At 50.0% G+C, this 13,854-nt stretch overlaps 1 protein-coding gene and 1 non-coding gene across 7 annotated transcripts in view; one reads left to right on the top strand and one right to left on the bottom strand.

The window, feature by feature from the left end:
* LOC119849376 (zinc finger protein 420-like) overlaps window positions 1-13,854 on the bottom strand; it is a 3,142,523-nt gene that overhangs the window by 1,647,478 nt on the left and 1,481,191 nt on the right. The gene's annotated exons all lie outside the window — the stretch shown is intronic.
* Window positions 5,260-5,333, top strand: TRNAT-AGU. Its single transcript has one exon. It is a non-coding gene; the product is annotated as a tRNA-Thr (tRNA).

The raw sequence follows: 13,854 nt of genomic DNA, 5'->3' as shown, positions 1-13,854 counted from the left end.
GACTTGGAACCTAGGATGCAAACTGCTTAAGTCTCTTAGCCCTGGTCTACTTTGGGGTGGGGGGGAGCCATCTAACTTAGGCAACTTCAGCAATGTAAATAACATAGTTGAAGTCGATGTACTTAGATTGACTTACCGTGGTGTCTTCACCACAGTGAATTGACTACTGCCACTCCCCCGTTGACTCTGCCTGCACCTCTCGCAGCGCTGGCGTACAGGAGTTGATGGGAGAGTGCTCGGGTCTGGATTTATTGCGTTTAGATGAGATGCGATAAATCAATTCCCACTGGATCGATTGCTGCCCGCCAATCCGGAGGTTAGTGAAGACTTACCCTTAGTCTCTCATGAGAAGAGCACTCATAGCAAGATTCAGATCAAGCTTTTGGTACCAAGCTATAGACAGAGGGACTACAAAGCAGAAATGAATAGTAAGTGCCGTTAGTCCTCATGCTGATGTGCACAGACAAAGTGTGAAAGAAGAGTTGCAAATGTTTTTGTTCCATGGGCAATAATGAACTAATTGACAACCTGAAAAATGTTGAATATATGTCATTGTCGGAGCATTGAATCACAGATATGTGAAATTACTTCCTCTCTTTGTTCGCATTTCAAAGTTTATGAGGGGAGTTTGACAAAATACACAGGTTTAATTGAAGACACAAACTTAAAGAGGAAACATCAGAACTTATTGCAGCTGAGATAATAAAGGTTCTGAATAAGTATGGAAGCAGAGAATACAAAGAGAAACTTTGGTGGTCAATACAGTAATACAGTACAATATGGAAGAGAACATTTGCACACCAAAGTAAAGATGAGCTTAAAAAGGGAAGTGATAGGCCTTGGATGTCCTGCTCACATCTTGCACTAATAGACTGAATTACAGGGGATACTAGCCTGGTAGACATTCAGAGCCTTCTAAATAACAATTTTGGATATTTTCATATATTCACTGTTTGTTTGGAAGGACTGCAATTTTTTTATGCGTCTGTGGGACAAGAATATCAGAATATCCTAGGTTTCAGAGTAGCAGTCGTGTTCATCTGTATTCGCAAAAAGAAAAGAAGTACTTGTGGCACCTTAGAGACGAACAAATTTATTTGAGCATAAGCTTTCATGAGCTACAGCTCATTTCATCGGATGCATTCAGTGGTAAATACAGTGAGGAGATTTATACACATAGAGAACATGAAACAATGTTTCCCATACACACTGTAAGCAGAGTGATCACTTAAGGTGAGCTATTACCAGCAGGAGAGCGGCAGGCAGGGGGGTGGAGGGAGGAAAAACCTTTTGTAGTGATAATCAAGGTAGGCCATTTCCAGCAATTGACAAAAACATCTGAGAAACGGGGGCGGCAGGGTTAGAGGGGGATAAATATGGGGAAATAGTTTTACTTTGTGTAATGACCCATCCACTCCCAGTTTCCATTCAAGGCTAAGTTAATTGTATCCAGTTTGCAAATTAATTCCACTTCAGCAGTTTCTCTCTGGAGTCTTGTTTTTGAAGTTTTTTTGTTGAAGTATTGCCACTTTGAGGTCTGTAATTGAGTGACCAGAGAGACAGAAGTGTTCTCCAACTGGTTTTTGAATGTTCTAATTTTTGAGGTCTGATTTGTGTCTATACTAGGATACATATCTGTTGGAAGGTTATTACAACGAAATGTAATATGGCCTGAAAATTTTTAGCATGCATAGAGGACAACGTTCTGATTCATAAAGCTGAGGAAACAACCGGGAGATTATCCATTTTGGATCTGGTTTTGACTAACAGGGGTAAATTAGTTGGGCATGTGAGGGTGGTGGGGAACTGGGGAGAGAAGTGATCATGATCTGATAGAATTCAAGATCCTGTGGAAAGGAGGATATGAGAAGAGCAAAACAAGAGCACTGGACTTCAGAAAGGTGGATTTCAACCAACTCAGAGAAATAGTTGGCAAAGTTATCTGCAAATGTGATCACTATGCTCTCTATTCCTATATCCAGGTAATTAATGAAGATGTTAAACAACATCAGGCTGAGAAGAGGAGGTTAGACTAGATGACTTTTGTGGTCCCTTCCAACCCTATGATTCCATCATTCTATGCCCACCTCTGCTCACTTTTGACTCTGTCTTTCTAGAGAACGCCCAAGACCTCCATCGGTAATCTGATTAATCCATGGTTAAGGGAAAGGCTTCTCTGCAGAGGAGCATTGGAAAAAAGTCAAACCATGAGCCTGGAGTTGATGAAAAGGCTGCTGTGCCGGGCATTGGCAAGGCGGTTGCTTGGACTGTAATTGCTGCAACACAAAAACCTGTGCCACACGTCTTTGTGATTCGCTGGGTGTGTCTGCGCACAGAGACCCTGACAGTGCAATCTCTGTAGGTCTTGCAGGAAATGGAGAGTTTCTCTCCTTTCACCTTCCCTTTAATGGTCATAGATGAAAAGTGGATCAGTTAGAAGAAAAGTCCCAGAGAGCGGCAATGCGGCTAATCTGAGCAAGGCCCTGTTAGTATATAGGTCTGTTTGTTAGCTTGCAATCGAATTTTGGGTTTGATTTTTGATACTCTTATATCCTTGCTAATATGTATGAACAAAGAACAAAGAAACTGTATGTTGCTTCTGCCCAGCCAGATGGGTTTGTAACTACAATGGAAAAGTGAAGGGATCGAGTTAAAGGTATGGTGAGAGTGTAATATGTGAGCATACACTGGAAGGCTGCATGGCTCCCCTCTCAAACCAAGGTAAAGCAACCAGTTGGGAGGACCAAGGAGCGGGGTGGGCGGAGACATAAGACACACTAAAAGCCAAAGAACAGCCTGGCCTTGATCAGTACACAACCTCACTTCTTACCCTCCCATGGCATAGAAAAGAGATGGTACCAAGTCCCCACACTCACAACCCCCCAAAACAGAACATGACCACAAATTGTAAGGGGTGGTTCCAAGGGCGTACACTGCAGATATATTTGGGCCTCCTAAGAAAGAGGAGGGAGATACAGGGACACGGATAAAGGCTCTGTGATGTCAGACCTGGGAACACAACACTGGGAAACAGACTCACTTGGCACGTGGACTATGGATATTCTTCCTTGAAACTAACCCCAATAAACATTGATTGCCTTCTCTCTGACTGCTGGTCTCCTGATTTCTGCCTGTGTGACAAGAACCAGGGCAGGGGGTGAAGGAAAACCCCCTAACAGATAAAAGCTGAGTAAAGAGGAGAGTCAGGATCCAGCACCCAGTGGTGCCTGGCTGAATGGGTCTCCTCTCCCCACAGCTTGGCGATCATTTGAGGAAATGGAGAAGACTGCCTTTGTCGAGCTGTACATTGCTTGCAAAAGAATCAGGTCTTTTTGGTGACAAGTCTTGAAAGGAGGCATCAGACAAATGTGGAGACAAGAAAAATGTCCCCACAACTGAACTTGCATCTGTGGATGTTGAAGCCACAACACAGAGGTCTAAACACTGTATGACCATGGCTGGTGTCAGAAGAGTCTCTACCACACTACTAAAGCTTTTTTCCACCAGCAGAGGACTCTGTGCACAGAACTCCCGGTAGCTTGATGTCTGCAGGCAGTGGAGAACTCTACTTTGGCATCTCTTTGTCTCTTTTGTGGTGAACATCTGCAGTGGCTGTTAAAAGCCCCCTAGATAGTGATCTTTGGGAAGAGCTGGCTGAAGAGCCTTCCTACGAACCAGGAGAGCCTAGCTTGGCCTGTCAGTTCTTCCTTGCTGAACCTAGTGTCTCTGTTGGCTCCTATTTTGTATCTCTTTTCATAAAAAGAAAAGGCCTGTCAACGCAATCCTTCTAAGTGATTGTGTAAGACAGAGAGAGCCTTCCTTGCGGCTAAATCTTGGTGTAATGGGGCATGTCTCACCACTGAGGCAGCTCCTGCTGGCCATCCTGGGAATTATTTGGACTACTCCAGCAAGCTTTCTCCTGATTGGCTCTCCCAATAAGTCCTTTCCTGATTGGCTGGGTTCTGCGCAGGCTTTCCAAGGCTGCCTTAACCTTTCTCCTGCCTGTGTGGGGCAGCCGCCTCACCACACTTGGAAATTGGCAAATGAGAAGTCTGGAGCTGATGGAAAGGTTACCATGACTCACAACTGAGCCGAGGTTGCTGTGACGGTCTCCCACAGTATTCTTGCCAGCAAGTAAAAGAAGTATGGGCTGGATGAATGGACCATAAAGGGGATAGAAAGCTGGCTAGATCGTTGGGCTCGACAGGTAGTGATCAATGGCTACATGTCTAGTTGCAGGCGGTCTCAAGAAGAGTGACATACGAGTGGGTCCTGGGACCAGTTTTGTTCAAAATCTTCATTAATGATCTGGAGGATGGCATTGATTGCACCCTCAGCAAGTTTGCAGATGACACTAAACTGGAAGGAGAGGTAGATACGCAGGAGGGTAGGGATAGGATACAGAGGGCCCTAGACAAATTAGAGGATTGGGCCAAAAGAAATCTGAGGAGGTTCAACAAGGACAAGAGCAGAATCCTGCACTTCGGATGGAAGAATCCCGTGCACCGCTACAAACTAGGGACCGAATGGCTAGGCAGCAGTTCTGCAGAAAAGGACCTAGGGGTTACAGTGGATGAGAAGCTAGATATGAGTCAACAGTGTGCCCTTGTTTCCAAAAACGCTAACGGCATTTTGGGCTGTATAAGTAGGAGCATTGCCAGCAGATCGAGGGATGTGATCGTTCCTCTCTATTCGACATTGGTGAGGCCTCATCTGGAATAGTGTGTCCAGTTTTGGGTCCCACACTACAAGAAGGATGTGGAAAAATTGGAAAGAGTCCAGCAGAGGGCAACAAAAATGATTAGGGGACTGGAACACATGACTTATGAGGAGAGGCTGAAGGAACTGGGATTGTTTAGTCTGGGGAAGAGAAAAAGGAAGGGGGATTTGATAGCTGCTTTCAACTACCTGAAAGGGGGTTCAAAGAGAATGGATCTAGATTCTCAGTGGCAGTAGATGACAGAACAAGGAGTAATGGTCTCAAGGTGCAGTGGGAGAGGTCTAGGTTGGATATAAGGAAAAGCTTTTTCACTAGGAGGATGGTGAAGCACTGGAATGGGTTACCAAGGGAGGTGGTGGAATCTCCTTCCTTAGAGGTTTTTAAGGTCAGGCCTGACAAAGCCCTGGCTGGGATGATTTCGTTGGGCTTGGTCCTGCTTTGAGCAGGGGGTTGGAGGAGATGACCTCCTGAGGTCTATTCCAACCCTGATATTCTATGATTCTATGAAGTGGAACAGTTGAAAGCACCTTCTCGAGGCAGGCACCATGGCTTAGCTGGCTATAGCACCTGTCTAGTAAAAAGGAGATCCTGGGTTCAACTCCCAGTGGTGCCTTACTGTGTGGCTTCTAGTCTCCTTTGCTCATGTTTTCCTATGCCTACCTAGGAAACAGAAGAGACCTCCCTTGGCAATCCAAGTAATAGCTTGCTAAGGAAAAGGCTTCTTTAGACAGAAGTGTTGGAAAGAATCAAATCACAAACCTGGAGTTGATGGAAAGGCTGCCGTGACGGGCATTGGCAAGGGGGTTGCTTCGACTGCGATTGCTGTAACACAAGAGCCTGTGCCACATGTCCTTGTGATTTGCTGGGGATGTTTATGCACTATTAGGATATAGATATTCAGGCCTGTCTGCAAAAGCCTAGACTCTAAGAATTTCAGTTGATGTTTATTATTTAGCTAGTTCTAGAGGTATAAAAGAAAGAATCAAAATCACTGTCTGACTGTATAAGGCCTTTTTTCACTGTGACAGTCGGAGTCCCTGTTCTTAGGCTAAGGCCTCTGGCTAAGCAACAGAGGCAGCCATAATCTGGGAAGCAACCAGTCACCTCCTCACATCCCAAGCTAGTCACATGGAAATAAGCTGCTATTGGGCTGTTAGGAATACAATCCTCTCCTGATAATGCCCATCGCCTCCAGAGAAAGGGAAATGCCTAGAAGATGTAAAAGGAAGCTTAGTTTGATAGCGTCCTGTCTGGCAAGCACTCACTTATCAATAGCTGGGATGTGTAATCCTCATTTCTGTGTTCGTTCTATCACTGGAGTCTCCATTTCCCTATTGTTTGTCTGTATCATCTCTGTCTGGTTCTAGAATAGCAGCCGTGTTCATCTGTATCTGTAAAAAGAAAAGGAGGACATGTGGCACCTTAGAGACTAACTCATTTATTAGAGCATAAGCTTTCATGAGCGACAGCTCACTTCATCGGATGAATTCATTGGAAAATAGAGTGGGGAGATTTTATGTACTGTGACAAAGCTCTGTCCTTCCCTCCGTGGGTCCCGCGTTTCCTGGTGGATTTCGCTAGCCTCAGAGGCTCACTGTCACCCTCCATGTAACCCTTCTTTCTCTAGAGACAAGGGTCACAGTCTACTGAGCCATTTTCATCCTAAGCCAGTGAGGGAGGTGAGGAGAAGTTCTCCTTCCTTGCACGGTCTCCGTTGTCTCCCAGTCTCAGTGATTAATCAGGGGGCAAAGGTGGGGGGGGAGCCCGGGCCCACCCTCTTCTCTGGGCTCCAGCCCAGGGACCCTAGTCGTATCAGCTATGGTAGCTGACCTTTTCGAAACATGACATGTACAATTTCCTTGGCTACTTCCCCCACAGCCGCCCTCACTTCCTCAAGCTCCACTTCACCCTTACCTCAGGGCCTCCTTCCTTGTGCCTGATTTGGTGTGTGCTATTCAGCCTCTCCAACAGCACAACCTCCTCCCACAGCTCCTGACATGCACCCCCACCTGACTGACTGGAAGGCTTTTAACTTGTTTCAGCCAGCCCCTGATTGGCTTCAGGTGTCCCAATCAACCTAGCCATCTCCCTGCTTTCTGGAAAGTTCTTAATTGGCCCAAGGTATCTTAATTGACCTGGAGCAACTACCATTTGACTTAACCTGGTACCAGGGATTTGTTTAGCCTGGAGCTAATCTATCTCTCTCCCACTACTCTTAAATAGCCTTCTAGCCCCGAGGATCTGCCCCTCTGTGTAGCGTGCCGGGAGAAGCGGGAGGAGCTCCGGGCCCTCGAAGACCATCGGGCCAGAGTGCCTTTGTCCGATCCCGCATCTGTCTCCTTTGGGAGATGGATCACGGCTCCTGCTTATTCTACAGCCTGGAGAAAAAGAGCGGGGCCAAGGAACATATCATCTGCCTTCTGGCTGAAGATGGCACCACCCTGACGGTTCCGGTGGAGATGTGTGGGAAGGTGAGAGCCTTCTAGGCAAGCCTTTTCTCCCAGGATCCAACCGATCCTAACACTTGCAGAGTGCTCTGGGAGGAGCTCCCTATGGTCAGCGCGGCCAACCGATACCGGCTAGAGCTGCCTCTCACTCTGGCCGAGTTCTCGGAAGCCCTCCGTCGCATGCCCATCAATAAATCTCCGGGCATGGACGGGCTGACCGAGGAGTTCTACTGCGTCTTCTGGGATGTCCTCAGCCCAGACCTAGTCACCGTCTGGGCCGAGTCTTCGCAGAGCGGGGTCCTCCCTCTTTCATGCAGGAGAGCCTTGCTCGTCTTATTGCCGAAGAAGGGGGACCTCTGCGATTTAAGAAATTGGCATCCCGTCTCGCTCCTCAGCATGGACTACAAAGTCGTGGCAAAAGCAATCTCGCTGCGGCTAGTGTCCGTGCTGGTGGACGTGCTCCACCCAGACCAGACCTACGCTGTCTTAGGCCGCAGCCTCTTCAACAACCTATGTCTGGTCCGGGACCTTTTGGAACTTGGGTGGAGGGATGGTCTGTCATTCGCCCTCCTGTCCTTAGATCAGGAGAAGGCATTCGACAGGGTGGATCACGGGTACCTCCTGAGCACTCTGCAAGCATTTGGCTTTGGACCCCAGTTTGTGGGTTTTCTCCGGGCACTGTACGCCTCTGCAGAGTGTTTGGTCAGGCTCAACTGGACCCTGACCGAACCGGTCAGCTTCGGGCGAGGAGTACGGCAGGGGTGCCCCCTCTCAGGCCAGCTGTATGCTCTGGCGATCGAGCCCTTCCTCTTTCTCCTCCGAAGGAGGTTGACAGGGTTGGTGCTGCGGGAGCCGGAGCTGTGACTGGTCCTGTCAGCGTACTCTGATGACATACTCCTCGGGGTCCAGGACCCGGGCACTTGGCGCGGGTGGAGGCTTGCCAGGCCATCTATTCTGGCAGCCTCCTCCACGCGGGTCAACTGGCTCAAGTGCTCTGGCTTGGTGGTAGGGGACTGGTGTCAGGCGAGCTCCCTCCCACCCGTACTTCAGGCCATCCGTTAGAGCACGGGTCCTGCTGCTCTATCTCAGCGTTTACCTTTCTGACATGCATCCATCTCCATGAGAGAACTGGCACGGTTTAGATGGCAGAGTGCTAGAGCAGCTCCAGAAATGGACAGGACTCCTCCGGTGCCTCTCCCTTCGAGGGAGAGCACTGCTGCTTAATCAACTAGTCCTGTCCATGCTCTGGTACCGGCTCAACAACCTTGGTCCCCGCCCCAGCTTTCCTGGCCAACCTCCGGACATCGATTCCAGAGTTCTTTTGGTCAGGACTGCACTGGGTCCCTGCAGGGGTTCTCCATCTACCCCTGGAGGAGGGAGGGCAGGGGATGAAATGACTGTTTACTCAGGTCCATGTCATCTGCCTGCAGAGGCTCCTGTGTGGTGCAAGTACTACGGCATGGAGCATACTGGCGTACGCCTTCCTGCGCCACTTCCCATGGCTGCGATACGACTGGCAGCTCCTTTATCTCCATCTGAGAGGTCTTACGCCAGACCTCTCCGGGCTGCTGGTCTTCTACCAAGACCTCCTCCGGACCTGGAAACTCTTTTCAATGATCTGGTCTGTTGAGTCCACCGAGGGGGCAGATATCCTCACGGAGCCCCTGTGGCACAACCTCCAGCTTCGTGTGCAGGTGGCGGAGTCCCGCTTGGTGCGCCAGAGGTTGGTCCTGGCAGAGGTCACAAGAGTCGGAGACCTCCTGGACTATGACCAGGGAGACTGGCGGGATCCCCTGACGCTTGCTGAGTGCATGGGGCTTCCAGACCTTGTACTCCCGGAGCATAATTCAGGAGGTGAAGGTTCCGGCTTTGCTGCCGCCTGCTCAGGTTTATCTCGACCAGGTCCTGCACGAGGGCATGCCCCCGCCAACCCCCTACCCAGGCCCGCCGGACCTTTAATTGGATCCTTGCCCCATGGACGCACCGACCCCCTCATCCCTTCATCTGAAGCCGGCTGCACGAGATGCAGCCGGTCTGCTTCAAAACCGCGCCAAGGAAATATCTCTACACGCTCGTGCTCCACACCCTTCATGCCTCACCTCGTGTCCGCACCGATACAAAATGGCGGGACCTCCTGCCACCTTTGGAGGGTGAGGAGCCCCGGTGGGCCAGCCAATATTCCAACGTAGTCCCGAGACCCACCAGGGATGTCAGTTGGAGGATCCTTCACGGAGCCGTGAGCACAGGCATGTACTTGGCATGGTTCACCTCAATCCCAGACACCTGCCCCTTTTGCAGCGTGAGGGAAACCCTGGCACATCTATACCTGGAGAGTGCCAGGCTGCACCCCCTATTCCAGCTCCTCACCAATATTTGATGTCGCTTTTGGTTGCACTTTTCCGCTCACTTTCTTATCTATGCACGCCCTATCCATGACCCCACAAAGTCCCGGGATCTCCTGGTCAACCTCCTCCTATCCCTAGCTAAATTGGCCATCTATAAAACCAGAGTGAGGAGGTTGGCAGATGGAGTCTCCTGTGACTGTGGGGCCTATTTCTGATCCTTGGTCCATTCACGTATCTGGGCAGAGTTCCTCTGGGCGGCATCCTCTGACACCCTTGATGCCTTTGAGGAGCAGTGGGCGCTGTCCGGGGTTCTCTGCTCGGTGTCCCTGTCAGGTTCCCTTCTTTTGACCCTTTGACCACACTCCTGTCCCTGTTCTTTCATTAGTTGTCCCCCGGAATTTTTTCGTAGCCAGGTCCTGTGGATCCCCTTTTTAGGCCGGGAGGGGATCCTTTAGCGGTGGACAGGCTTTGCCCGCCAACTTCCCGGATCCCAATAAGACTACTCTTATGCCCCATCACAGTACACAGAGAACATGAAACAATGGGTGTTACCATACAGACTGTCAAAAGAGTGATCAGGAAAGATGAGCTATTCCAGCAGGAGAGCTAAACGTATTTGGACAGAACGACGGATTTCAGCACATCATGACGTTCCATAGAAACTTACATGGAATGCTTTGTATGAAATATCACAAGCATATATGAATGATGAATATGTGGGCTACGGGGGGCTATTTTGAGGTACATCAAGTCACAAAAGCCTCTAGAGATTGGCCTTTGGGAAGAGCTGCCTGAAGAGCCTTCCTAATAACTGTGAGCTCCTGGCTTGGCCTGTCAGTTTTTTCTTGCTGAACAAAACTTATCTGTTGGACGCCCTTTTTTGAAGAGCTTTATCATGAACAGAAAAGAAGTTCTTGGCCAATCCTTGAAAGTCCTTGTTCAAGACACAGAGAGTCTCTGAATTGGGCAGGGAGTAGGGGTGCAGGAGGAGGTCAGAAGGGCAGTGCTTAGCTCGGGCGGCGCAGCTCGCAAACTGACCTGCACACACTCCCCTCTGGCAATGGCTCTTAGGCGGGGAGATGTGGGGGGCAGCTGTGGAGTTTGCACTCGGGCAGGGGCAGTGTGTGGAGATGTCCTCCCCTGGAGGGGAACAGGGACATGCCGGCCACTTCCAGGAATGGTGTGGCATGGAGAGAGGGGGGCAGAGGGCACAGGGAGCTGCCTTAGTGCTGCTGGCATATATCCATGCATCACTTGTGGGGAGGCAGTGGGTCTCCGTGGGCTATCTGGGCAGGGGCAGTGCTAGAGGTGGCTCGGACCACCCCTTACCTCCTTTCTCTGGACTACTGGCTCATCTTACTGGCTGCAGGAATTTCAGGGTGCAGCAGCGCAGGGAGCGGGAAGGGAGAATCTCAGCGGCCGCCTCCCCCACATAGAGAAAAAAAGCTTGACCTGTTGGCCAGAGAAATAAGTCCCCAGGCTCCAGCTTGCCCCATTGGACCCAACTTGTTAATCTGCCAGAATTATTTGCAGTCAGGATTTTCCCCCAACAGGATCCCACAGCAATTGAGGGTCATCTCCAGTACAGGCCACACAGGAAGGCTTAATGCTTGAGCTGCAGCACATGCTGGGCAGTCTTAAGTCTGGGCTCCCCAAGGCAGGAGAGAAGCAGATGAGCTGGCCCCTGGAGGAGCAGGCTGGGCCTTCCTGGATCCCATTCACTCACAGCCAGTCCCCTGCCCTCACTCTCAAGTCATCAATGATGCCCCCAAGTTGGCCAGAAAGGAGCCACGGTTCTCAGTGGAACTAGTCCACCCATGGCTCGCAGGCAACTCCCAAGACCATCACAGCACCCCATCTTGGCCAGAAGGGAACCCACTTGGACTCTTTTCCTTCCACCCACAATCCCGCTTCTTCTCCTGGGAGGCAAGGAGCCATCCCTGGGCTGCGAAGAGGCAGGCACAGAATTCTGCCTCTCAGCAGCCAACCGCACAACCATGGGTTCGGCCCTCGGAAGGGCAGGCCGGGGCTTCCTGGATCCCAGTTGCTCCCAGCCAGCCCCGTCTCCAAAGCCATCAATCACGCCCCTGGGTCAGCCACAAAGGCCTAGTGGCTCTCACTGCCCCACATGTGGCTGGGAGCCTCTCAAGCCCATCACCACACCCCCAGTTTGGCCAGAAAAGAGTGCTGGCCCCTTCCCACTCGGACTCAGCTTTGCTTCTCTTCCTTTCACCCATTATCGCCCTTCATCTCCTGGACTGCAAGGAGCCATCCCTGGGAAACCAGGAGGCAGGCACAGGATTCTACCTCCCAGCAGACAACTGCACCTCCCCAGGGTTTGGAAGAATGAATAGGTGATGCTCTACTAACCCCACTTACCTGCTCAGCTTCTTCCATGCCTTCCTCAGCATGACTTTCCTCTTTTGCCCCATTCCTCCTCACTTCCTCCTTTGGCAAGTCATGCAAAGGAGGCCAGCAAGACAAGCCGGCCTCTTTAGACCAACCTCCAAGGGCAGAGGAGGCCAAGCCACAAGGCCAATGGCCTAGATCCTCCCGCTTTCCCCAGCTGATTCAAAGACACTTTCTCAGCTCATTTTACCACCCTCTGTCCTGAATGTCTTGGGGTTATCCCAGGAACAGGCCAGTGGCAGAAGGAGGAGCACTTTGCTGGATAGCTAGAGGAGCTGGGAGAAGTACACTCTCATATTGCTGCCTGGTTTGGAACCGGGGGCCTTTTCCAGGTTAAGCAAAGGTGATAAACACTACACTACAGAAACTCCATCCTAATGCTCTGCCCCGCCCCACGCCCTGGCATACCCCCATGGGAGAACCTAGAGAAAGTGGTGGCAGCCCTTCGATAGCTCAGCTGGCCCTTACGTCGGCCCTTGTGACTCCATCTTGAAGAAGAGCTTCTTTTTCTTTCCCTTGCTGAGAAAGAGCAAGAGAAGAATGAAAGCTCAGGTGGGCCAACTCGGTGCACAAGCCTACGCTGTCTTTTCCTGCTGCAGAGCCTGAAATGAGGGACTCGTGGCAGATACAGGCAGCGCTGCACTTCCAGAAAACAGCCCTCTCCTGCACAAAGACGGATGAAAAAGCATGCCACAGCCTGGGATTGAACTAGGAACCTCTACAATTTCAGCTTAATGCTCTTCCAGCTGACCTACTTGGCTTCTTTTTGGCGTTCTGTGTCTCATCTTGAAGCTCAGGCGCATTAAAACATAGCTCCAATTGAGGGCCAATGCAAGACTGACCTTGCTTGCTATTTGATCACTTGAAAACGCAATTGGCCAGTTTTGGGCTCTCTCTAAAGCTGCGCTTCGGTTCATGAGGGGAAAGGCGAGAAAAGCGACCATTGAACTAAAGGACTAGGGTTAACACTCTAATGCTGTCTCTTAGTGTCAAACTATTTAAGAGTGGTCCATCCTGTTAGTACGTTTCAGTTCCTGTTCAAGTTTAAAAGTTTCCATTTACTTAAAGGAAATGATTTTTTTATTTGCTTCTATATGGCATGAATAAACACAGATGTACAGATCCTATCATGTAAATTTATCATCTTAGAAGACAAAGAAAACCATGCATCCAAATTGGGCATCCAAATAAGAAAATGAGCTACAAATGCAATAAAAATAAGGTATTCAATGGTTGAACATGGGGAGGGGGGGTCCCGAAGATGCTTCTTGCCTGGGGTACCATTTGGTCTAGAGGAGGCCCTGTCAGGGAGAGCAGGAGTTAGTTTCACATGTCTATTTACAGGCTGTAACCTGTGGGCACCCTGCTCTGTGGGAGGAATTCCGGTAGCCCACACTGAGGGCTGGAACAGGCCCCTGATTTAGAAGGTGGCTGCATGGTTTACAGTTGTCTGATGTCTCAGAAAATCTGTCTCTCTCGAAGCCTACGATCTCTATCCCCAGAAGACTCCTGCACTGCCTCCTCTCCTTTCACATTCTATAGAAAGAGCAGCATCAAGGGTTAGGGATGAGCCATAGGGCACTACCGGGGTGGCTTTTTCTCTTTACTTAGCCATGTGCTATAGCTCAGAGAGCTCTTTTAAATGTCTCTCCTCCTACAACCTGGGAAAGGGGAAGGATGATCAGGTTCTACCTTGATTTGATTGAGGATCACTGGACCCTGAACCATTCACAGCCCTTTCCTAGAGAAACCTGTGATACACAGAACGGGGCTGAGATAAATGCGTGCTGAAGTCAAGAATTGCTTCCCTGGAATACCAGCAGTATTGGGCAGCTGGAAATCTCACCAAAGGAGCTGCAGTCTTGGTGGTTGTTGTGGACAATTAACCACGCATTGTGTTTGGATCAGAACAAGCCTGAGGTCAGGCCCACTT

Source organism: Dermochelys coriacea, chromosome 28 (genome assembly GCF_009764565.3).
Source record: "Dermochelys coriacea isolate rDerCor1 chromosome 28, rDerCor1.pri.v4, whole genome shotgun sequence".
NCBI classification, from domain to species: domain Eukaryota; kingdom Metazoa; phylum Chordata; order Testudines; family Dermochelyidae; genus Dermochelys; species Dermochelys coriacea.
This window is presented reverse-complemented; position numbering and strand designations above follow the sequence as displayed.